Genomic DNA, 24,542 nt, shown 5'->3' with positions numbered 1-24,542 from the left:
TCCAATATGTGATATTGGCATTACTATTCCAAGGAAGGTATACTTCAGTCCTGTGCATCCCAAGAGACACTCTAGGAGCTGCTTTGCTTCATGTGACTAATATTGTAAAACACCATTACACACTTGGTGATGGCAACTTCCAACTCGTCTCTAATTGAGTGGTGAGTACCAGCTTCTATATTGAATTATTCCAGAAATATTTGAAATGCTATTAGTGAAGATCAAAAGGATAAATGAAAATCCTCAGAGGCACCACTCACCTGGAAGCCTATTAGCACTGGGGAAATCAGCTCTTATGGTGGTTGTTGTATAGGTTAGCTAGGCTATCAATGTTGCCATCTACCCACATGATTTTGCCATAGCTAAAGTCCCTGAAATTAGAGCTGGATTGCAGATGATGGTATTCCTTGTGACAGAGTACACACATCCCAGTAAGTTGTCCACAGAAAGAGGCAAGTGAGTATGTGAACCATAAAGGCTAGTATTCACGTCTTCTCCAAAGCTAGTAGACAATTGGGTCAGCTCATGAACATAAGAACATATGAAAAGAATCCATTTTGTCAGTGTGTTCAGATTATCAGGATTATATCATAGGGGAAAGGCGGCACATTTTCCAGAAAAGATGTAGTCATGTACCATATTTGTTTCTGCAATTATTTTGGGGGACACCAGATGCCTTTTCCTTACTTTGAGACTCCTGAGATCACCTCTCCTTCCCACTACCACAGTATAGACAGATGGTAATTGTGTGTGTTTGGGCAGCTGAAAGCACTTTGGTCATGTCTGCAGAACTTCCTGGATGGCAGAGGACCAAATGCAGTCTGCATTACAGTAATATGTTGCCTTCCTCAGCACACATCAAACTAAAGGAGAACACTTTCAGAGCAGGCATAGCACAGACCCAGTTCTCAAAGTCTACACAAACAGCTGGATTCTAGCCATGTGAACTCTGCTCCGGGTTCCTGGCAGGAAAAGAACATAAGGGCTGTGTCTACATTGGCAAGATTTTGTGCAAAATCTTGCCACCTGTCTACACTGGCCATGAGTACTTGAGCAAGAACACTGACATTCTAATGTAGGAAATCAGTGCTTCTTGAGCAAATACTCTGATGCTCCCATTCAGGGATAAACCCTCTTGCTCAACTGTTCTTGCGCAAGAGAGCAGTGTAGACAGGCAATGTTAATTTCTTGTGCAAGAATGCCCAATGGCTAAAATGGCCATCGGAGCTTTCTTGAGCAAGAGAGCATCTACACTGGCACGGATGCCTTTGCGCAAAAGCACACCTCTTGCTCAAAGGCACATGCCAGTATAGACGTTCTCTTGTGCGAATACTTTAACACAAAAACTCTTGTGTTAAAAGTATTTGTGAAAAATCATGCCAGTGTAGACGTAGCCTTAGTTTGGTGAGATCTTTTTGAAGCTCTTCGCAGTCTGCTTTGATCTTAACTATCTTGAGCAGTTTAGTGTCATCTGCAAATTTTTCCACCTCACTGTTTACCCCTTTCTCTAGATCATTTATAAAAAAGCTACATAGGATTGGTTTCAGGACAGACCCTTGGGTGATCCCACTAGTTCTCTCTCTCTCCATTTGGAAAATTTACCATTTATTCCTACCCTTTGTTTCCTGTCTTAACCAGTTATCAATCCATGAAAAGATCTTCCCCCTTATCCCAGGATAACTTACTTTTCTTAAGAGCCTTTGGTGTGGACCTTGTCCAATGCTTTCTGGAAATCTAAGTGTCCTAAGGAAAATACATTATGCCATTTATTTGTAAATCATGGAACAATAGGGAGGCAGAAGTTATATTGGAGGGAGTCTGTGCACAGAATGTGACATTTCATTGCTGCTGATAAACCTCAAGAGACCCTATTTGTTGTGTCACGTGGATGATTTTGATCTGATAGAGTCCGTTTCAGTGTAACACCTGAGAACGTACAATTGTGCCCCACATTCATAGACTTTAAAAGGGATCATCTATTATTATCAACTAATCTGACTTCCTCAACTGTGTAGGCCACAGAATCCCATCCAAACACACCTATAATAAACTCTTAATCCCTATCTGAATTATTGAAGTTCTCAAATCTTAATTTAGACACTTGAAGTTACAGCAAATCCACCAATTAATTTACCTCCTACAGAGTCTCGGGGGAAATTCCTCCTTGATTCCAAATATGGTAGTCCTTTACATCTTGAGCATACAGACAATATGAATCAGTCATATAGCATCTAGTACCCATTTTTTACTCTCAGGACTACTCATCAAAATTAATACCTGAAGCTGATGGTTTGTGCTACTCAGATGTTCACCTGACAACCAACCAGTTTCTCCTCCATTCCTGGACCTGGGAAGGCTAGCATATAAGTCACCAGCCACACTCATCCCCTTCTTCCTGGTTCCTATTAATGAGGAAGGAATTGGGAACCTACTGGGGTGGGTATAGTAGGGATGGTTTCAGGTATTTTGAACCAACGTATATATAATGAACTGTTCTTTCCTCATTGGACTATTTCCAAGCTAGCATCCTGTTCTCCTACTCCCTCCACAAACTATCACTGCAGGAGTGCTAACTGAGAAATGCCCATATAGAATGGCACCCTGTCTACCAATTTATCTATTATAGAATCTAGTACATGTTTTGGGATTTCCATATAATCTTTAATTTACAGCCATGTTTTGCTCTGGAATCATGTTAGAGTAGAGATGGAGTGGGATGCAGTGGAAGTGCATATATGTATTAACAGAGCAAGAGGGGTATTTCTCGAGTGGGGGGTAGGGTTATTGTATCTCATCAGCCAGTTCCTGCCATAGCTTGAGGACCATCACCACTTTGAGGGACTATTGGAGTCCTTCACCCTCTGGTACAAGAGCCTGAGATAGTTCATCTGCCCTCACCAACACAGCAGAGGTCTGTAAATTCCATCTTCCTCAAAATGTCCCAGTATAGGTGAATGTCCTGCTAACTCAGGTGCAGTCCATCAGGATGGTGCTCTCTGACCATGCTTAAAAGCACGTATGTGTGTTGTCCAAAAGTCAAATGGCTTCTCTAAAACCAGGATTCATGATCACCTGAACCGATTAAGGGATTTCAGCAGAAAACTGTTCTGAAGTGCTCAGCACAAACTGGTACTACCACTAATCAGGGAGCAGGTGGGTGGGAAGTCAAGTACCATTACACTTTTGAGTAAGGGACATGGAGCTAAGGGATCAAAAAATGTGAAAATGGTCCTGAAGGGCCATCCATGTTCATTACTTGGTAAACACTTCTTGCCTCAGCCACACTGAACTGTAGGTATGGCATTGTATAGGTATGGGCAAAGTAGAAGCACGTACATATAAACACCCTTGATGCACACAAGCTTTCATACACCAAATTATCCTTCAGGAACATGTTTCTAGGGGGTTTAGATGTAGATAATAGGTGGATTATGATGAAACAATACATATGCATCTGTGTATAGTTTCTAGGGAAGATATTATATTAACTCATAGTAGTCTAAAAGATTTTTCAGCCTTTTATTAAAAGGACGTAATGCAGGATTTGTGAACTTTATAGTTTAGTATATCCCCAATTAAATCTTTTAGCATATGTTCATTACATTATCAACTTATAGAGCTATTGAGACTAAAATATCAGGCTTCCAAAATATGATCCGAATAGCTTCCTTTCAGTCCAAATTAAAATACTGAATAGCATTTATATCATAAACAGGAAGAGATAACTAATATGGGGCATAAGTGTATTAAAACAGAAATATGTAACTGGATGTTAATATCCTAAACACCCTAATACGTGTCTAGTATTATGCAGCATTAGATGTGTCCTTCTTAAGGACACATGCTCAAAAAGGGAGCTTCTGTGATGCTAGAATCCATCCTAACTTAAAAATATCCTTTAATTATACCCGTGAATCAATATGTAATGAAAGAAAGGAGGACCGCAACAGCTGCTTAATGGACCAGCAATAACACAGTGTAAACAAAGTGTGGCCTCCTCTATGTCCCTGAAAACATGGATTTTTTTAAGAGTATTTTGGAGTCTACTTTTAATTTCAGTAAGACTCTTTCCAAAGCAGTCCCAGTTCACTGAACATTCCTCAAGAGAGTCAACTGTTGTTTTGATTTATTAATATTACTGAGTATCCTTAGCATGCACTTACCACAAGCTAATCCCAAAATTTCCCCAATAAGCTGTCTCATACGGGTAGTGATAAGAATATCAATCATGTTGAAGATAAGTCATCACTCATTAGTGATGAGGCCAATTCCTGAGTGCAAGTCAAAAAGAAAACCTTTTTTCTTACAATACAATTATATTCTAGTCACACAAATAACCAACATACAATAAAAATGATCTTTTGTATCAAGAGTATTCATAAGCATGAATAAACTTTCTACAAAGGAAACACTCAGTATCAGCTCCTTGAAATTTCCTTTTCAGAGAATCTTGATTGATGCTATGAACTTTGCAATTTGTGTCATAATGTACATATGTATTTGAAACCACTTGGGCACCTGATCATGTCAGCTATGTTCAAACATTTTCAGCATTTAAATCCAAAAAGTACATTACTCTCTGCTAATTCAGATTATATAGAATCATTCCTACATATCCACAGGATTACGTAGTAGAGCTTGTACTGAAACAGAAGGAATTCTGACTTTACATCACCAAATTGAGAACTCAAAACCCCTTTTCTGTTCATTTCAACTTGTTGACAGTGACAGCGATAGTAGAGAATGAATTGCATCCTTAACAGTTAATACTGAAACTGGAAAAAATGGTGACTATTTGGCAGTTTTGTCCCCCCAAAACATGTTTTCTTTATGGATGATGGTTTTTCTAATATTCTCCCCACCCTCCATCTAAATTTTTCAGAAACATGAAATGTTGGGATGGCTTGTATCATGGAAGTCGTCTTCGGGTGCTGATCAAGCCACTGATGCTACAGGGCCATTGACAGCATCCAGGAATGCAATCTTCAAAAGGGACCAGAGCCTCAAACTTATCTTACTCTGTGTAAAAGTTTTGCACAGAGAAATCTCAATGAAAGAGAGATGTACACAGTAGTTGCTCCTCCCCAGGTAGCAATTATTTACACTTGGCTTGATAAACACAAGTGGTTTTATTTAGTATAAAAAAAAGGAGATTGAAACAATTGAAAGTGAAAAAGACAGCTCCAAGTAAGTTACTAAGGCAAACTAAACAAAACACGCCAGCTAATCCTAATACATTAAGAAACTTGGAATATGCAAATTCTTACCCTAAATAATTGTTCTGATCATCTTTTTCACAAGTTAAGCAGCCTTCTAGTTTGGGCCTGTTCCTTCCCCTCTCCCCCACCCCGTTCAGCCCTAGATATTTCCAGAAGATATACTAGCTGGCAAGTGGGGGGCAGGGAAGTGGGGAGAGCCTCCTGTTGTCTGGTGATTGCCTCTATTGTTCATCCTCCCCCACCTGCCCTTGACATCTCTTTTGCGCAAGATGGGAATTATTTGTGCTAGTTCATTTTTTTCTTACTTTCTGTGGAAAAGTACCAGATCCAAAATGGGTTCCAGCATATCTTTATAGAAGCAGACACAGTTTGGCCTCACAGTAAAAACCAAAGCATTCACAGATTGTTGCCTTGATCACTGAGCCATTAAATTCCTAAAGTATCAGTATTGGCATTTAATAGAATACCTGGACTAATAAAACAGATTCCCACTTAGTAATTCTATCTTCATCTACAAGAAAGATACATGCACAAAAGTACACAAAAACAGGATATACAGGTTTAACAGATTACAATTTTTAAAATGACATGTTACATGACCTGTTTTGCATAAAGTATCTTTGATTTATGTTTATTAAAATGGTGATTATTTGGCAGAGTTGTCACCTTGAAATGAGTTTTCTTTATAGGTGATATTTTTTATAATATTCTCCCCACCCTCCTTCATGTGAATTTTGCAGAGATAGAAACCATATTCTACAAACATGTGATGAAACACAAACGTTTAAAGGCACAGAGAAGTTGGCAAAGAAATAAAACAGGTCACTCACCAAACAGGTTTTGTAATCACACACTGTTGGTAGCACAAGTGAGAGATGAAGGCCATAGACAGAATTATGGGAGGAAATTTAGAAGATCCATTTGTGGGGAAAAAGGAGAGTTTGTGGGCAGGGTAGTAGTGGCAAGATGGAAACTCTTCAGTATAGCCACAGCTATTCTTGGTCCAAGGTGACAAATATCCCTTCCTCCTCATCAAATCTGTCTCTAAACTTTGCCTCATGTTCTCCTGCTTCTACATCCAAGAAGTTCCTCCAAGACAGTGAAGAAAGATTGAGACTGAACTACTGAAGGAGGAAAGTAATGAGCAGAGGGAGAAGAGAGTCTAACGCCCAGATTAAGCAAGTCAAAATAGAACCCAAACTAATTTTGAGCACCTCCCTAAAAATAAGTCTGCATTTTTATTTATCGAAAGAAAGTGCTGATCAATTTAATTTAGCTCAAAAAGTTTTTTTCACCTTCTTTCCCACCACCTCATTTTATAGTGATTACCAAGTAATTTCCCTTGAGGGAAATGTGTTTCTCAGAAATAGCTTTACATTTTTTTTTATTTTAACAAAACACTTGATACTTGTTTATAAACCTCTACAGATTTTATGAAATCTCAAATTATATTCCCTCTAGTCTAAAACAATTTGAGTTGAAATGCATTTCTCTGATAGGCAGATTTTTCTCTTCAGAAAGCTTTCTGTGTTTTCAGATATGGGGACTCAAAGGGGGTTTTATTTAAAAACAGCTCAATAATTACTTTTTCTACCTTCCCATCTTTCCACTATTGTTTCTGGCATATTAGTTTTCAAGGTCTCAAAGTTCACAGCACTTCTTTTTTTGCAAGAACAGTGATAAACTGCTAGCATCATGAATAGTTATGTTATTCTCTGCTATTGTAGCTGAATACAGTGACATATAGGCTACCTGCTTTTCAATATCGTACTGCAAATTCCTTGGAGTTCTGTCAGCACCAGCAGATTTAGCAATTTATGGTTTTATTTATTTAAGTATTATCCTCATCAGAATAGCCACATGATATGCAACAAGCCATTGTCATAAGATAGGATGGTAGGCACACAAACTTACTAAACAGCACTTAAATCAAGTTAAGAAACAGCATCATTTGAAATGTTATTTATATATTGTGGTCTAATAAAAAAAGCACACAGCCTATAAAATTATATTTTTCATTTATTTTGAAGGTAAATATGAGGATCAGAAAGCATTTTACAAATACAAAACTTTTCACTTACTGATACCTAAAATCTCTTTCAGTGTGAAAAGCTGGAAGCATAGATGTACTCCCCCACCCCCCAATATCTCCCACAGTTAAGTTACAGCTACCATAGGCTTTGTCTGCAGGGTTTTTGTGCAAGAAGCTTTTTGTAGAAGAGATCTTGCACAAAAACTTCTTGCACAAAAGTGCATGCACACCTCAAAAGTGCATTGCAAAAGCAATGTTCTTTTGCACAAGAGAGCGTCCACACTGAATGGACACCCTTGCATAAGAAAATTCTGATTACCATTCACAGAATGGCCATCAGATCACCTGTGCTTTTTCTCATAGGCTCTTTTTGTGCAAGAAACCTCCATGAAGCATCCACACACACCTTTTTGTGCAAGAGTTCTTGGACAAAAAGGAGTTATTTCTCATAGAAAGAGGCATACCTAAAACATAAAAAGCCCCCTGTTCTGACATTTTACAGTACATTTTCTTGCAAAAAAATGCACTTGAGGTGTGGATGCTCCGTGGGTATTTGCACAAAAACCTTGTAGTGTAGATATAGCCATATATGATAAAGACATATTTTACAGTTCAAGGCAGATCCAGTCATATGTGCACATATTTGAAACTGTTGATGCCTTAATTAAAAAAACCACTTCTCTCAATACATAGAAAACAACACAAACTAGAATGATTTTGACAATGTAGGATAAGAAAAGTTTAGGCAAAAAGAGAAAGTTATCAAGATTATTCTGTACAGAAAGCATATCTTAGGAGCAGAATAATATTTTAATGAGATTCAACTAAAAATATTCTAGATAAAATTCAATCATTACATATGATATATACTTTCAAAGAACACCTCAAACTTTTCAGCAATACAGGACAAGTAGATCACAGTCTTATATTGCCTGTGATCCAAACATAGCACCCTTTATATCTCCAAAATTGCTTCCCACAACATAACAGATAAGAAAAATAATTCTGGACTTTTGAATTATTGGTTGTGAATCTGATTTAAAGTAATAGTTACAGAACAATGTTAAAACTAGACATTCTCTATTCATCTCTCGCAGATCCTGTTAATGAGGGATTTTCAATTAACATATCAAAGTAATAGAATAGGTAATAGGAAATGGGAAGCCACTAATTCTTATTTCTCTGTTATCAACTCCTTAGCATTTCTTCACCGGGTTGTTTGCATAGATTCATGGGTATTAGGAAACCAGACTAGGTTTTAGATTAGGCAACTAAAGTTTTCTATAATAATTCATTTTTAACACATTGAAAATGTTTATCTTGAAATGTGCTTTGGAAGACTTTCATATTTTCTACAGAGTTGCAAGAACTTGAAGACAGGTTCAACATGACATATTCAGTTATTCCTGTTCAGTTATTTCTTGTAATTAGCTAATACTAATTTAAAATGTCGGTGACAAATACCTGGTTGTTGAGAGTGAAACTATTTAACTTAAGGGAACTGAACTTGCTGTACAACCTGGGGTTTGTTCCTGCTCTCACTGACTTCAGAGGCAGCAGGGCTCACATCTAAACCCAGAGCCATAAATAGAAAAGTGAATATAAGAGATTTGTTCAATGCTTTTCTATAAGAAAGTTTGGCTAGATTTCATAACTGTTCTGGACATGACACTACTGCAATTCTGCTTGGTGAAAATTAAACTCTGCACTGCCACCTTTGTGCACTATCATTTTTAGGGAAAATCCAGCCCCCACATCTTCAGGTGCCAAGCTTCTTCAGGCAGCAGAACTGGAGCAATTCCACCACAGATTGGATGCACGATGCACTCGCCATGCAAACTATGATGTTTCATTACATGTGAACTCCCACAGATCAAAGAGTAATGGGGCACGGCTGGGCCAGGTTAAAAGAAAAAGTATTTCACAGCAAACTGAAAAATTCCAAAGCTGTTTCCATTTCCCAGGATCTGAAAGACCCGTTTTTCATTTTGCGTAGAACATTTTTTAGTTAATATTTTTCAGTTAAACATTGAACTGTCTTGTACTGAAAAGCTATTTTTCAATAGTGATAAAATATAAACTAATTCACTCTCTTTTACACAAACACATATATGGTTTTGATTTAGTTAGAATTCAGGTTTAAGATGAAGTCTGCTACTGTGTAGGTCTCACTGAGGCTACGCCACTCACTGGACTAAAATAACACCCCCCAGACTACTTTTATACATCCATCTCCTGCTGGTGTATGAGATAAACCTTAATGCAGGAATTTAATGAAAATTGTGTGAAAGTACAAATGTGGAATAATGTAATTGTTTCGGTTAATGTCTTATTGCTTTATCAATTAACACTTTGTTTATCAATTAACACTTTGTTTTGCAGTTTGCTGTGAAATTAAAATATTATTGTGCACCTAAGATATGCTTGCTGTACAGAATAATCTTGATAACTTACTCTTTTCGCCTAAACTTTTCTTATCCTACATTGTCAAAATCATTCTTGTTTGTGTTATTTTCTATGTATTGAGAGAGGTGTTTTTTAAATGAAGGCATCAAAAGGTTCAAATATGTGCACATATGACTGGATCTGCCTTGAACTGTAAAATATGTCTTTATTGCCAATGTACCATAGCTTAGACAAAACAAAGGTACATACCTGAAAAATTCAGATTTTACATAGCTAAGTCTAGGGAAGTTCACATCTAGACCTTTGGATTGAGTTTTGCTTTCCATGCAGAACAATAGCAATAAAACTCATGTGGGTCTCACAAAAGAGACAGTCAAAACTACAAACTACAGGTTGAAACTCTCTAGTCTAGAACTCTCTTACCCAGAAACATCCATCATATGAAATGATTTTAGTTAGCCAGAGAAGCTCTGTCACATCCAAGGAACACCTCCACTTTTTCAGAACAGTTTCTGAAAAAGCAGACACATTCTTTTGGCATCCTTGTAGTTCTCATTTTATGAGGAATAAGGAATGTTCCAAAAGAGGATGTTTTCCGAAATTTGGCCCCATATAAATGGGCCAAATTTTGGAAAAGCCTCTTCCGAAAATAAAGTGGAAAAAGATATGCAAATTGTGGTTTGCACTTTGCATATCCTTTTCCGATATAACTCTACAGTCTAGACTTAGCCTGAGATTCCAGGCAAGTTTTGTTCCTAGAGCAAAATCTTCTGATCACTTAACTAGATGGAATTCCACAATATCTATTCCATAACTAAACAAGATATCTGATCAAGATACAATCTCTGAATATAATTATTACTGATGTTCTTTTGAGTTGATTTAATAGAAAAATATTACCTTACCCTCCTTGTCGCTAATATCTAGCTACAACAGTGATTCATATGGTGATTTACCAATTGACTTTTTTGGTTTGTTTTTTACCCCTTAAAATAGCTGGGTTCAAAATATCAGGATATCAGTATAACCAATCCTTACTGCTAGAACTCACTAAATCACAAGATTAGCCTAAAAAGTATAGATTTGTTGCTTATAAAAAATAATAAATGATTTTTTAATGTGTCTTCTAGAATTTGAAGTCTCTCTGCCTACCCCAACTGTGTACCTGTGGAGCAAATACAGCTTGAAAAATTCAAGCTTTAAAACATAGAAAATACATACACACAAAAATGCTGACCTTAGGTCCCCCATGCACCTGTTCTGACAACTCCCCCTCTCATCTTTTCTTGTACTGCCTAAAGAACTCTATATGGGTATGTCTACACTACAGAGTTAGTTCAAACTAACTTTCATAGGCGCTACACTAGCGCTCCGCTAGTTCGAACTTAATTTGAACTAGCGGAGCGCTTAGTTCGAACTAGGAAAACCTCATTTTACGAGGATTAAGCCTAGTTTGAACTAGCTAGTTTGAATTAAGGTGTGTGTAGCCCCTTAATTCGAACTAGTGGGAGGCTAGCCCTCCCCAGGTTTCCCTGGTGGCCACTCTAGCCAACACCAGGGAAACTCTATGCCCCCCTCCCGGACCCGGACCTCTTAAAGGGTCACGGGCTGGCTATGGTGCCCGTGCCAGGTGCAAGCCTACCAGCACCCAGCCAGCAGACCCTGCACCTGGCACGGCTCGAGCCACCCACCCGATGCCCCCCAGCCCTCCCCCTCTTCCCGGGACCAGGCTGGCGGCTCCCGGGAGCTTGCCCGGGACCGCAAGAGGCGGGCACCCACCTGGGCTAGAGCGGACATCATGGACCTCGTCCACGATCTCTGCACTAGACACAGGAAAGTGGCCATCTAGGGCAGGAGAAAATCAACGGGGTCCACTGAGACCCCCGACCCTGAGATTAGAATGGCCATCCTGGGTCAGACCAAAGGTCCATCTAGCCCAGTAGCCTTTCTGCTGACAGCGGCCAACCCTAGGGACCTTGGAGGGGATGGACCGAAGACAGTGACCAAGCCATTTGTCTTGTGCCATCCCTCTCCAGCCTTCCACAAACCTTGGGCAGGGACACCACTCCTACCCCCTGGCTAATAGCACTCCATGGACCCAACCTCCATCACTTGATCTCACGTCCCTTTAAACTCTGTTCTAGTTCTAGCCTTCACAGCCTCCTGCAGCAAGGAGTTCCACAGGTTGACTCTTTGCTTTGTGAAGAAGAACTTTCTGTTACTAGTTTGAAGCCTGCTACCCATTCCTTTCCTTTGGTGTCCTCTAGTCCTTCTTTATGGGAACTAATGAAGAACTTTTCTGTATGCACCATCTCCACCCAACTCCTGCTTTTAGAGACCTCTATCCTGTCCCCCCTCCGTCTCCTCTTTTCGAAGCTGAAAAGTCCCAGTCTCTTTAGCCTCTCTTTATATGGGACCTGTTCCCAACCCCTGATCATTGTAGTTGCCCTCCCCTCTCCCACCTTCTCTCTTCCCCTCTCCCACCTCCTTTTCCCAGTCTTCCCCAGTTTTGTTCAATAAAGATAGATTCCATTTTTGAACACAATTGTCCTTTATTTCGTACATCAATAAAAGGGGCTAGCGAAGGGTAAGTGGAAGGAGGTGAGGGAGGAATGGGGTATGAGCCCCCGATGTGGAGGACTGGGCTGGCTCTGCGGGCTTCTGGAGGTGGAACCTCTCCTGCAGCCCCCCAATTGCCCCCTCTCCCCAGATGGCAGCCTGCGGCAAGTGCAGCCGGTCTGATGGCTGAGTGCTGTGATGTTCCCAGTGTGGGCACTCAGGGCACTGCAAGCCAGGACTCCTTTGCAAGCAGGGCACCCCTGAGAACTGTATGTCTGGGGTGGGAGTTGGGACCCTTTAAGCACAGCCCTCGGCTAGCCTGAGACAGCATCTCCATGCTCTAATTCCTCCTCTGATGCCCTGCCGGCACTGCTTCCGGCCATCCTTAAGCCAGGTTCAGGGTCCACTTAATGTGCACATGCTAGTTCGAATTAGCAAAACGCTAATTCAAACTAGTTTTTAGTTCTAGACGTGTTAGCTTGAATTAGCTTAATTCGAATTAACTAATTCGAACTAAGTTAGTTCGAATTAGCGCTGTAGTGTAGACGTACCCTATCTTATTACTTCCACATGTCCCATAGACTCCCCACTAGTAAATACTCCCAGTTCCTTGTTTACTCCCCAGCAAGCTTTCACTCTGTCCTGGACTACATGCAGAAGAAGAAGAGCTTGCCCAAGTCTTTACCTTCTCCTACTCCAGTGGGGCACAAGAGGGCCCTTCAGCTGAACTCAAAGACTAAGCTAGTTTTCACTTTTGGTGAAGTAAAGCCCTGCCCTTCCCCCTGAGCATAGGAGTACCTGAAAATTGCAGGAAGCAGAAATGGTACAGAGTCCTTGAGTGGCTACAGTAGAAATCTGAAAGTAGCTTGGACAGAATTCCTCAAAAGCTGTATTGGGGTTTTTGACCTGAAGAACCCCTCCCCCTAGTAGGCCTCGTAATACAGGCAGTCCCCGGGTTACGTACAAGATAGGGACTGTAGGTTTGTTCTTAAGTTGAATTTATATGTAAGTCAGAACTGGTACATATTGTAGGGGAAACTCTAGCCAAACATTTCTCTAGAGCTCAGTTTTATTCTCCCACACCTCACTTCCCTCAGTCCTTTATTCTCAAGCTGAGGTGTCTGCTGAGAAAAGCCACTCTGTGTCTCCCTGGTCTGCTGGGGAAGGGGGAGGGGGCGCTAGCTTCGTGTCTCCCTGGTCTACTGTGGGGAAGCAGCTAGTGCGGGGTTGCCTCACCCCGTTTGTAAGTAGGGATCCGATGTAAGTTGGATCCATGTAACCCGGGGACTGCCTGTACTCTCAATACAGTCAAGATGTTCATAATATTGGAATATGTTCAGAAAAAAGCATCTAAAACTTTAGAATATTGCTTGAAATGGAGATTTAACTCTAGAACCTTTGACCATAGTATAGTTTAACATGCCCGCCAAGAGAACTAGATTAGATTTTTGACCGGCACAGAACCATTCATATAGGCATTTTGCATTTACAAGTGCCTACCTATCTTTTTGTGTAGAATGCTCTAACTTTAGGCATAAACTGGGACACTAAATATGTAAACAGGCACCCAAAGAGGGATATTTTTCATATAAATGCCCAATACACATGTACAACCAGACCAATTTCAAAAATTAGCAGATATCCCATGTAAAAAACATTTAGGCCATTACCCCATTCAACTGCATGTGCTCTTTGAATTTTCCAGTGTCAAGGCACAATGTCATTACAAGATTGAAGTTAACTGATACAGCAGAAAGGAAGCAGAGAGCAGAGTCAGCAGGCTCTTCATACATTTAAAAAGAAGAAGTGCAGCATCCGGGACTGGGCTCAAGCTGGGAATCAGATGACTCCCAGCTCACACTCAGTCTCTGCTACCCCCTGCTTCCCCATGGAAACAGTGTTGGGGAGAACTGGCTTTTAAGCTGCCCCCCCATACCAATTCGTGCCTCCCCCTTGCTGCCTCTGACAGGATAGTCAAGGGACTAGTCACTTACATCCCTAAAAAAGGGAGATCTTTTGTTTCAGATCTCCTATATCTGTGTGAGAGACAGACACACAGATTTATAATTGTAGATACATTATTGAACATACCTGTTCCTCCAATGAATAGCTGTACTAATGACTAAAGGGCACAACCTAGCTTTAAACAGTGAACAGAGCATAAGGAGTGAGTCTGATTCAGAGCATAAGGACTGAGCTCATAATAATTCAGATTAGGGCTCTAAACCTGATGGCATTTATGTACTTGATTTCAATGGGACTACTCATAGCAACGAAGTTAAGCATCTGAGTAAATGGTTGCAGACTGCATTTTGAAATACTGTAATTTGAAAAATATATACCTGCAGACTATCAAACTTTATTCCATTATTAATGGAATAATTGGTTCTTAACAGAATTTTATATGAGTGGTTGTAGACTTTATTGGCATGTTTGTAAAAATTAAATCATAGTCTTGAGTTCTTTTTCACACACTATTTTCATATGGAAGTATGTCCATTTTAATATATTTTGCTATTGACTGTTTTGGTTTGGTACTATTTAAGAATTGTTTAGGTAATATTTAAGAATCTAAATATTAAAAAATAACTTCTTCCCCGGTAACAACCATAAAATGACAGAAAATTTATTTTAAAAAATGTTGTGCATTATTCATGTATCTCACTTCCCTGTAAATCAACTGTTTGTTTTTAGAATTCCATTACTTCAAGACCGTTTCTTGTATCATTAATAAATAGCAACTATGCCATTAAACATCTTTTTTAGAAAAACATATTTTGAAGGTTTTATTATGTTTGCTGTAACTATCCAAACTAAAATATGCAGGCTATAACTACATACTTTGAGCAGAATGGGATAGGAATTTGGGCACCTCACTGACACTTTAGGCCCCTACATCCTAAATTTAGGTCCTCAAGCCGCCCCTTCCCCCACTCAGCTGCTTCCTAACCTCATTGGTGCTAAGCTTTGCACCTAAAAAATTCCAGAGGTTCCTTAATTCCTGATAGTGTGCATGCTCACTACCGTGTAGGTCCTAATGCCTGGCAGCTAGCTCACTCCTAAACCCCAGTAAGATTCACAAAGTTGCCTTTCTCCAGTTTGTCTTTCCTTCAGGGCCTAATTTGGCACATGCACTCAAGAGTATGCCCTCTTTTAGTTTGGTTTCTGCTCCACTTTATTTATTTATTTATTGTTACTAAATAGCTAGAGTAGTTAGAGAACTGAACCAAGAAGTACGAGATCTAAGTTTGGATCTCCACTCTGCCTAATGCTGAACTGAGGACTCTGATTCAGAAGTTTTGTACCTTCTATTCAGGTGCCCTAACTACTGGTCTATAAGGGTATGTCTACACTACAGCGCTAATTCAAACTAACTTATTTCGAATTAGTTAATTCAAAATAAGCTAATTTGAAGTAACGCATCTAGACCCAAAAACTAATTCGAATTAGTATTTTGCTAATTTGAAATAGCGCGTCCACACTGATTGGATGCTGGGTCGCATTTAAGGGTAGCTGAAACCAGTTCCAGCAGGGCATCAGGTCAGTGTCTGCTGTCTAAGGTTATCTGAAGCTCATGCTTAAAGGGACCCCCCTGGACAGCCGATTCTCAGCTTTTCCGCTTGCTTGCCTACCTCACCAAGGGACAGCAAAGCATTTTCTTCACCACCTGCCTGTGTTGGTGGCTCCCATTGGGGCCGCCGCTGCAGTTGGCACCATGGAGCCAGCGCTCACCCTGGGCATTCTACTCCCATTTTTGGACTTGCTGCTGCAAGCCTGCCAGCAATGGCTGGAGGGTGCCTGGCACCATCTGGTGCACATCAGCCCCCTGCCTCTCCCCCTGGCCTCCCTGGGGGCAGTGGAGGAGCCACAGCAGCGCCCAGATGCCAGCGTGCCCCACTGCATCAGGGCGTCTGGACACCAGCAGCGACTGGTGGGACCACATCGTCCTAGAGCGCTGGGGAGATCAACAGTGGACCCATAACATCAGGATGAAGGAGGACACCTTCCTCGAGCTCTGCAGCGATGGGACACTCGCATGAGGCCTGCCATCCCCCTCCAGAAGCATGTGGCCATCTCCCTGTGGAAGATCTCCATGCCGGACAGCTACTGATCCTTCGGGAACCAGTTCGGCGTGGGGAAATCCACTGTCGGAGTAGTGCTCATGCAGGTGCGGCACTCACCGGCCACTGGGCCGAGAGGGGGAGGGAGCTGCAAGGAAGGAATGGGCCACCCGAGGGAAATGGGGGGGGAGAAGTCAAAAGTGCCCCGCCCGGGAGGGTTCGGTCTGTCCCAGCCGTATTATATGCCACCCATGGAAGCCAGGATCGCAGCGAGGGTTGCTTCCCGGAATGGGGCGCAGGGCAGTGCCAGGGAACAAACACTCCCAGCCACCCGGGCTCCCCAGTGATTCATGGTTTGGTGTCTCTCTCTGCAGGTGGTCAAGGACATCAACCGGGTGCTGCTCCACAGAGTGGTCTGTCTCACTGACTCGGACGCAGTCATCCAGGGGTTCGGTGCCCTCGGATTCCCCAACTGCGGGGGGGGGGGGAGGCATCGATGGGAAGCACATCCCCATCCATGCCCCGGAACTCCAGGCCTCCCAGTATATCAACCGTAAGGGGTACTTCTCCGTCCTCCTGCAGGCCGTGTCTGACCACCTGGGCAAGTTCACAGACATTAATGTGGGCTGGTCTTGCAAGGCACACAATGCCAGGGTGTTCCAGAACTCCTCCATGTGCCAAAGTCTGCACGCCGGGACCTTCTTCCCTGACCACCACATCAGGGTCAGGGACGTGGACATGCCGATCTGCCTGGTGGGGGATGAGGCCTACCACCTACAGCCCTGGCTGATTAAGCCGTACACAGGGCACCTCTACCCCTTCCGTCAGGCCTTCAATGCCAGACTCACCAGGGCCCGCATTGTGTTCGAGGGGGCCTTCAGACACCTGAAAGCCTGATTTAGATGCCTCCTCACCCGCCTCGACCTCACCGAGCATAATATCCCTCCTGTGGTGAAGGAATGTTGTGTGTTTCACAATGTATGTGAGCAGAAGCAGGAGGCTTTCCTGCCAGCCTAGATGGCTGAGGCTGACCATTACATATAACCTCTCACCGCCACTGTCTGGGAGGCCCAGCAGGCGGCTGTCCAGTTCCGGGGAGCCCTGCGGGAGAACTTCCAGGTGGGAGGAGGACTGAACTTTCCCTGCATGCCCCATTGGGGCCTTCTTCCACCCTCCTCTTCTTGCCCTTTCCACTCCCTAACCCCCATTCCTAATGTCAAATAAAGACACCTCTTTTAGCAAAACAAAAATTCTCTTTTTATTTACATAACTGGGATGGGGGGAGGGAGGAATGAGGGTGGGAGAGAGGAGAGGGAAACCTGGGAGGAGGGAGCTAGAAGGGGGAGGAAGGTAAGGGAAAGCTCAGGGTTCAAGGTCTTGCTGGCTCTCCCGTCTCGCAGCACTGCGGGTGCGGAGGCATCCGGGGGGAATAGGTGGGGAGGGTGGGGCAGAAGGGATGGGGGTGAGGAGGAAGTGGGAGGGGGAGCAGGGGTGGGAGGAGGAGCAAGAGCTGGGGCGGCCACAGGGGCTGGAGCAGGAGGAGGCAGGAACCTGTCCACCAGACCCTGCTTCCATTCTCTCTTCCAGTTACTATTTAATTATTTATACAAAAGTAGAATAGTTTAAACAGGGGAGAGTGAGAGAATCTCACTGTAGAATACCCTGTAACATGGTGGGTAAGGCATATATAGCAGAGGTGAAACTATCCCCCATTAGTTATGTTTTTTCCAAGCTGTAGTCCGTCTTATTAATCTCTCCTCATGTAGCTGCTATTCCATACCCCATAATCATTTTTGTTGCCTTTTTCTGAACCTTTTCCAAGTCCATTTTATGGTTTTTTGAGATGAGGTGAAAATATCTGCAAAATGTGGTTTAACCATGGATTTTTATATATACACAATATGGTATTTTCTGTCTTATCTATCCTTTTTATAATGATTCTCATTCACTAAGGGTATGTCTAGATTACATCTCTCTGTCATCAGAGGGTTGTAAATTAGACATACCGACATTGCTAATGAAGTGGGGATTTAACTCCCCGGCGCTTCATTTGAATAAAAATGACCGCTGCGTTTTGCCGAGTTAGCAGTTTGTCTGCAAAAAGCGGCTGTCAAGACAGGGATCGGGCAACAAAGAAAGCCTTTGTAGCTGATCCCTTATGCCTCCTGCAAGGAGGTTTACAGGATCAGGCTACAAAGTCTTTCTTTGTTGCCCGATCCCCGTCTTGACAACCGCTTCATTTGCAATGTTGGTATGTCTAATTTACATCCCTCTGGCGACAGAGGGATGTAATCTAGACATATCCTTAGTGTTTTTCACTGAAGATGCACAGTGAGTTGATGTTTTTAGAAAACTATCCACAATTATACCAAAATCTGTTTCTTGAGTGCTAACAGCTCATTTAAACCCTAACCATTTTATATGTATATTTGAGGTTATGATCCCAGTGCATATTACTTTTCAGGTATCAGTGTTGAATTTCATATATCCTTTTGTTGCTCAGTCACCCAGTTTTGAGAGATTTAATCAACAGGTTAAAACCCACAGTTAGCATTTCTGAAATTTCATATTTGAGTTCAATCAGAACTCTTAAGAGTATGCCATCAGATCCTGGAGTCGTATTATTGTTGAATTTATCAATTTGTTCCAAGATCACCTCTGACAACAACTAAACCTTCTGCTAATAATACTCAAACTAAAATTCTTAGCAGTTGAAACACTCTCCCAACCTACTTAAGGATACACTGATAAAAGATACTTCTGCCAAATTCTAACATTCATAAATTAATAATTATAGAACCAACTTTCTTCAGTTTTGGCTTGTAGATGAGGTTCAGTTTCACATTATAGCCATGTTTGAAGAGGCAAAAATAATCTTGGGACTATACATTGTTATTTGAAAGACTGGCCCTTTTCCATCTTTCCTTCCGTGTCTGCATAAACATATCTAGCAGTGCCATTTGCAGTGAATCAAGACTAGCTTTCTTTGTCACAGTTCATCATCATCATCACTGCAACACATTAATTGAAATCTGACATTTTGTGACTTCCAGCCTCTTACACATAGTATGGCATAATGAGAATAACCTTTAACATGTTGCTTCTGGGCTAGTCAGTGTCACTGACTGATTTCATGTCCCTGCTTTTTGAACTTACCAGTTTTAAGTCTTCTGTAGCTAGCAATGGATTAAACTCCAGCTCGTCCTCTGAAATAAATATAACTACACAGGTGCAACTGAATACACTCATCTAACCATTTACAGAAGGATGACTGTAGTCACTAGATCTGAAGCACACTGTAGAATGCTTTCATGATTGGGCTGTTTCTAGTTCATTAAAATAAAAATCCACATCAGCTGCTGTAGTGAGATATCAGAAATGCCTATCTATTAAAACATGGTCAAAACACTGTAATGCTCTCATTTATGTTGTTGAAAATACTGTCCGTTATTTATGCAGTAAGTACCTTTCACCCAAAACAATTTCAAATACCTTTAAAAATGACATATAAAGCAAAGACTTTGCTCTATTGAATCACAAAAATCTCTTTTGTGCACTGTGTCACTTATACAACAACATACAGAGAAATTCCAAAATAGTTTAGGAAAGGAAAAATAGCATATTCTGTTCAACCCACAGGAGAAAATAGGTAGGAAAATGTAATTACCAACACTGGAATTTGTGTAAAACCAATTGGATTCCATAGTAAAAGTACTATGGGATTTTCAACAGGAACAGCAGCTTGGGATGTTTGTTTTACGTCCCATCTACTTACATGTTTCCAATTAACTCTAAATAAAACTGTCCTGATTCCCAAATATCAAGTAGTTGCCTTATGGATCAGGAGTTAATGTAGTCACTAGAAGCAAAAAAAAAAAAAAAAAAAAAAAAAAAATTATCTAGAGCCCGGCAGTAATGTTTCTAATTCACTAGCTTTTACTTTATCTTTAAATTATTTAAAAAATTATCTTTAATGTAGATGGAAAAGCCATGGATATGCATACAATACATCTGGCCTATTAGAATTTCTCACAGATCTAGGACAGACTCAGAAAATGTAGATGAAATGTAGTAAATATAATAAAATATTGTTTGAATACAGACTTGTTATAGAACATTGAATTGGATGTTTGATAACCAGAAAAAAACCAACTTACTCTGTTTGAATATCACACATTCATTTTGATTGGAAAGCTCAGAGTTGAAGACACACAGAAGTCTGATAAATGTGATGACATTAAAGCCTGTACTGAAATCAAGTAAAAAAAAAAGTCTTGAATATTTTTAAATGCATAAATTGAAATATATTCCCATTAAGGAATTTGGATGTCAGCCATGGTAGATACAGGTTAGTAAGTCAGAAATTTATTCAGGAGACATAGTTAAGCGCACTGAAAGTCAATATGTTCATTTTGAATTCATTCTTCCCTTTAATGGTCACCTAGCGTAGAGTTCTTATAAAATTGATGTGATGGGAACTGCACAGTTAGACAGAATGATTCTGTGTTTTACATTACCAGAAGTTGAGACATACGTGGGAGGTGTACCACAGAGATCTGCCTACATTAGGGAACATTAACCTTGGGGTATGAAATAATATTCTTCAGAACTGAAAGAAGGCAAGAACAGAGGAGCTGTCATTGCATGTAACAACCTTCAGTGTGCTGTAAAATCAACAAATAATAATAATAAAAAAACCCAGCCAATCTCCAAAATGCATGAAATTAGGAATCATTTGACACACAAGCCACTGTCTAAGAATGAACTTCAAAGACAAAAAAGTAACAGGGGCAGAGATTGTGAAGTAAAGTGGAATGAAAATTGCAGCTATGTTATATATAGTGTTTTTTAAAAAAACCTCCCCATTTCTTTTTCAGCATTCTTTCAATAGCAGTGCTAGTAAAATGTCTGTTCATCATCTCAAATACTATTTTATGAAGCTCTAATATTTCCCTATATTGATTACTGGAACCAGCATTTCAAGGCCACAGACATTCTGACCCCGATCCATGATGTTGAGTACCTGCAGAAGGAGAGGACAAATGAAACTTTATTTTTAAATGAAATGTCAAACCATTATTCTCGCAGAAAAGCCTTAAACACATTGAGTACTGAAAGTCTCCCATTATGTGAGCCACTGACCATATGCTATTCAATCTCCATTCTTACTATACATCTGGCCTTTGGAAACTGTGAAAAAACTACATGAGTCCTCTAGGATTCAGGGCATCAGAGACCAATTCACAATGGTTGGGAACTGTGATGCTGCCTGGACTGTAGCTACCATAAAATCCCATCCATCTGGCTTCTTGAAGTTTAGCCATCTCCTCTACTGATCAATGGGTATACCTATCCAAAAATAAAGGTACACAGCACAGTCTCTGGGCTTATGGGTCTCAGGACATGGTGCTGAAAATTTCAGTGAAGATACAGGTTCGGATTCAAGAGTGGGCTCTGACCCCCCATGAAGAAGTTGGATGTCAGAGCCCAGCCTCCAGCCTGAGTTTCAACATTTTCATTGATATTTTAGCTCTGTAGCCTGCACACTGTGAGCAGTCAACTGACCCTGGATCTGAAACTCTCTGTTGTGGTGGGGTGGGGTGGGGAGGGCTAATGTCAGAGTAGTCATAAGCTCAGAGTCCAGTTCTCCTTTTCCAATAAATATTTAATTACTTCTACACAGTGGAATAGATTCTGCAGACAAGATTGGAAGCAACCCATCATAGAATACAAGACAATTAAATTATTAGGCCCTTCACCAGGGAGATTTGAATTCATATTTCTGTTCCAGAACAGGGATTTTGATCTGAGTCTCCCCTACCTGAGGTAATTACCAAAACCAGGAAGATACCACCTGCACCCATTTGTGAATCTACCCCTTAAAAATGCTCAAGCCAAAACAAAAAAAGATCAAAATTAGGCTTTAATTCACTGGAAAGCCTGTGGATTCAGATTTGACCTGAACCAAATTTTGTTCACTTTTATCAGAACTGTCAAAGAACTGAAAAAAATCAGTTGGTTCCATTTGCTATTCCAGAACTGAAACGAGTTAAACCATAGGTCGTATAACAGAACAAGCCGACTGAAATAATAGTGGTGAGAGAAAATGCATATGGTTAAATTACTAGTTACAAATAATAATAGAAGGAATTAGTAAAGAATGCCTTGATTTTAAAACTGACACCCAATGAAATATACTATACCTTTATAATTCTTCCCCCCGCCCTCCATCCATTCCAAGCACAGTGGCTGAAGTTAAGCTTTACGTGCTGTTGAATAGCTATTAAGTGGATTCCTGTTGCTGTACATTTTCTTGTGGTCAGGCCACTGAGACAAACATTCTAGAACTACGGTTACTTGGTGTCAGTCAAGTTCTCTATTATGTGTATCTAGCAAAGCACAGAACGATGTCAGTTTCTGGATAGCAATTTTTACCTTTCCCAGTCACATTATTCACAATTCTTGCTTGCAGGAGGAAGCAAGCAACATCTCTAACCACATGGAAACCATTTTTGAAACGGGAGGAGGAGCCTTGTTTAAATGTATAATTGAGAGCAAATGATCTTTGCATTCTGATCCCAACATTGAAATTGATTCCCTTTGTGGCTTTAGTTCAATTCATTCAGGGTCATGTTTTCAAAAGTACCCATCACCCAGAAATGGAATCAGCTATTTAAGAGTTTTGCCTCAAATTTAAGCACTTAACTGAAGGTACTTCTGATCCTGCAGTTCCTATTGTGAATGACAAGAGTGGACGAGTGTTTTTGAAAAATCAGGTCTCTGCCTCTGTCTTTGTTTCTCTCTCTCTCTACAGTAGTGAATAACACTTACAGTACATACTAATAAATAATTATTTTAGTCAGATTGCATGTAGACAGAGCTTTCCTATTTATAAGGATAGTTGTCCCTTGGAAATCACTTGTAAACATTTCTGAGATGTGTTTAAATATAGGCCTAAGTCAAGGGAAAAAGTTGTGGAAAAGTTAGCAATATTATTTTAAATGGTTTAGGTAAGTATGCAGCTGTCCCAAAGAATCATCTCACTGCCAAAGTCTGAAGAAATGCTATGATAATAGCAAGAATTAGGTGCACAGAAAGCCAGATATAGTCACAAGGCAGGTGCCTGGAATATCTGTTTGATACACATAAGTAAATTTAATGTGGGATAGTTTTCATTCTTAGGGTGTACTAGTGCAACTGACACCTGAAGGGGAGGGAGAAGATTTGAAACTAGAACTTATTATAGGAGCTTCTACAGCCTTAGTTATAAATCTAGCTGGCGCCCAGATAAAGCTGTAGAGCTTCCTTGTTCTTACCTCTAGCAGTAAGTGGTCTAAGTGCCATTACATACAACAGTGAACCACACTGGTGTGTGGATTACACTAGCATAATGAGTGAAGGTGTACAAGGGTTTCTTAAGATATTAAGAAATGAAAATTAATTTGCAATGAATTTCAAATTAAGTGACATTTCATTGGCCTAACAAGCAATATGCATGTTCAAGTATAAATCAGAGACAGGCCTCTTATGTATCTGTCACAGACAGGCAAAATCAACCCAAGGTAGGGCTATAAACTCCTATGCTTGAGTGGCAGACCAAAACAAAATTAAAATTGGCCCCTGTGATAATGTACTTGAATTACAGAAAATAACTAAGATTAAGACAATTATTTTTAGAATCATTTCAGAGTGGATGCCAAATGTATAGGATCAGGACTCTGACAGGCAATTGGTAAGCCTCCACACACTCATCAAAAATGGGTACAGGAGCACCGATTGCATGGTTCACCAAGTGATTCTAGATTGACTTATTCCAGCTCTGATTTTTTTCTGCATGTATTTCCAGTTTTGATGAAGGACATACACATAGTGTGTCCTTATACAAAATAATGAAATTCCACAGCACAAGTTTTATTAGGGGTAGAAAACAGTAAATTATCATCAAATGCATCCAAGCTTCAAGTGCTTGTGGCCAGATTGACAATTGCGGTCCCCTGAAAGAATGTGCTTATTTTCCAAAGAAGTGATTCACAAAGGTCTGAGATATTCTTACTATGAAGAAAATTACCTGTCAAAGGACAGAAAAACGATATGATAATTTTTCCATGTGGAATCTGTTTTACATGCTAGATGAAATTCCTCAAATGTTAAATCATCCGTCTTTGATTTTCTCAAACCCTGTCTGAATTAGTATAGAACTTGTTAAAATATGAAATGTCTCAATCTGAAGTAATATATCTAATAGGAGGGGATAACTGTTCTTAT

General features: G+C 40.5%; 1 long non-coding RNA gene across 1 annotated transcript in view; it reads right to left on the bottom strand.

Annotated features, from left to right (window-relative positions):
• The window catches only part of LOC142829428 (uncharacterized), a 151,490-nt gene that overhangs the window by 23,691 nt on the left and 103,257 nt on the right, over positions 1-24,542 (bottom strand). Inside the window, exons 2-3 of the long non-coding RNA XR_012903830.2 lie at positions 20,435-20,526; positions 20,053-20,136 (exon numbers count right to left, since the gene is read on the bottom strand). This is a non-coding gene — a long non-coding RNA (uncharacterized LOC142829428). The remainder of the gene's footprint in view (positions 1-20,052; positions 20,137-20,434; positions 20,527-24,542) is intronic.

This window comes from Pelodiscus sinensis, chromosome 4, assembly GCF_052426305.1.
Source record: "Pelodiscus sinensis isolate ZL-2025 chromosome 4, ASM5242630v1, whole genome shotgun sequence".
Lineage (NCBI taxonomy): Eukaryota > Metazoa > Chordata > Testudines > Trionychidae > Pelodiscus > Pelodiscus sinensis.
The sequence above is the reverse complement of the archived record's forward strand: the minus strand, read 5'-3'. Positions and strand labels throughout refer to the sequence as shown.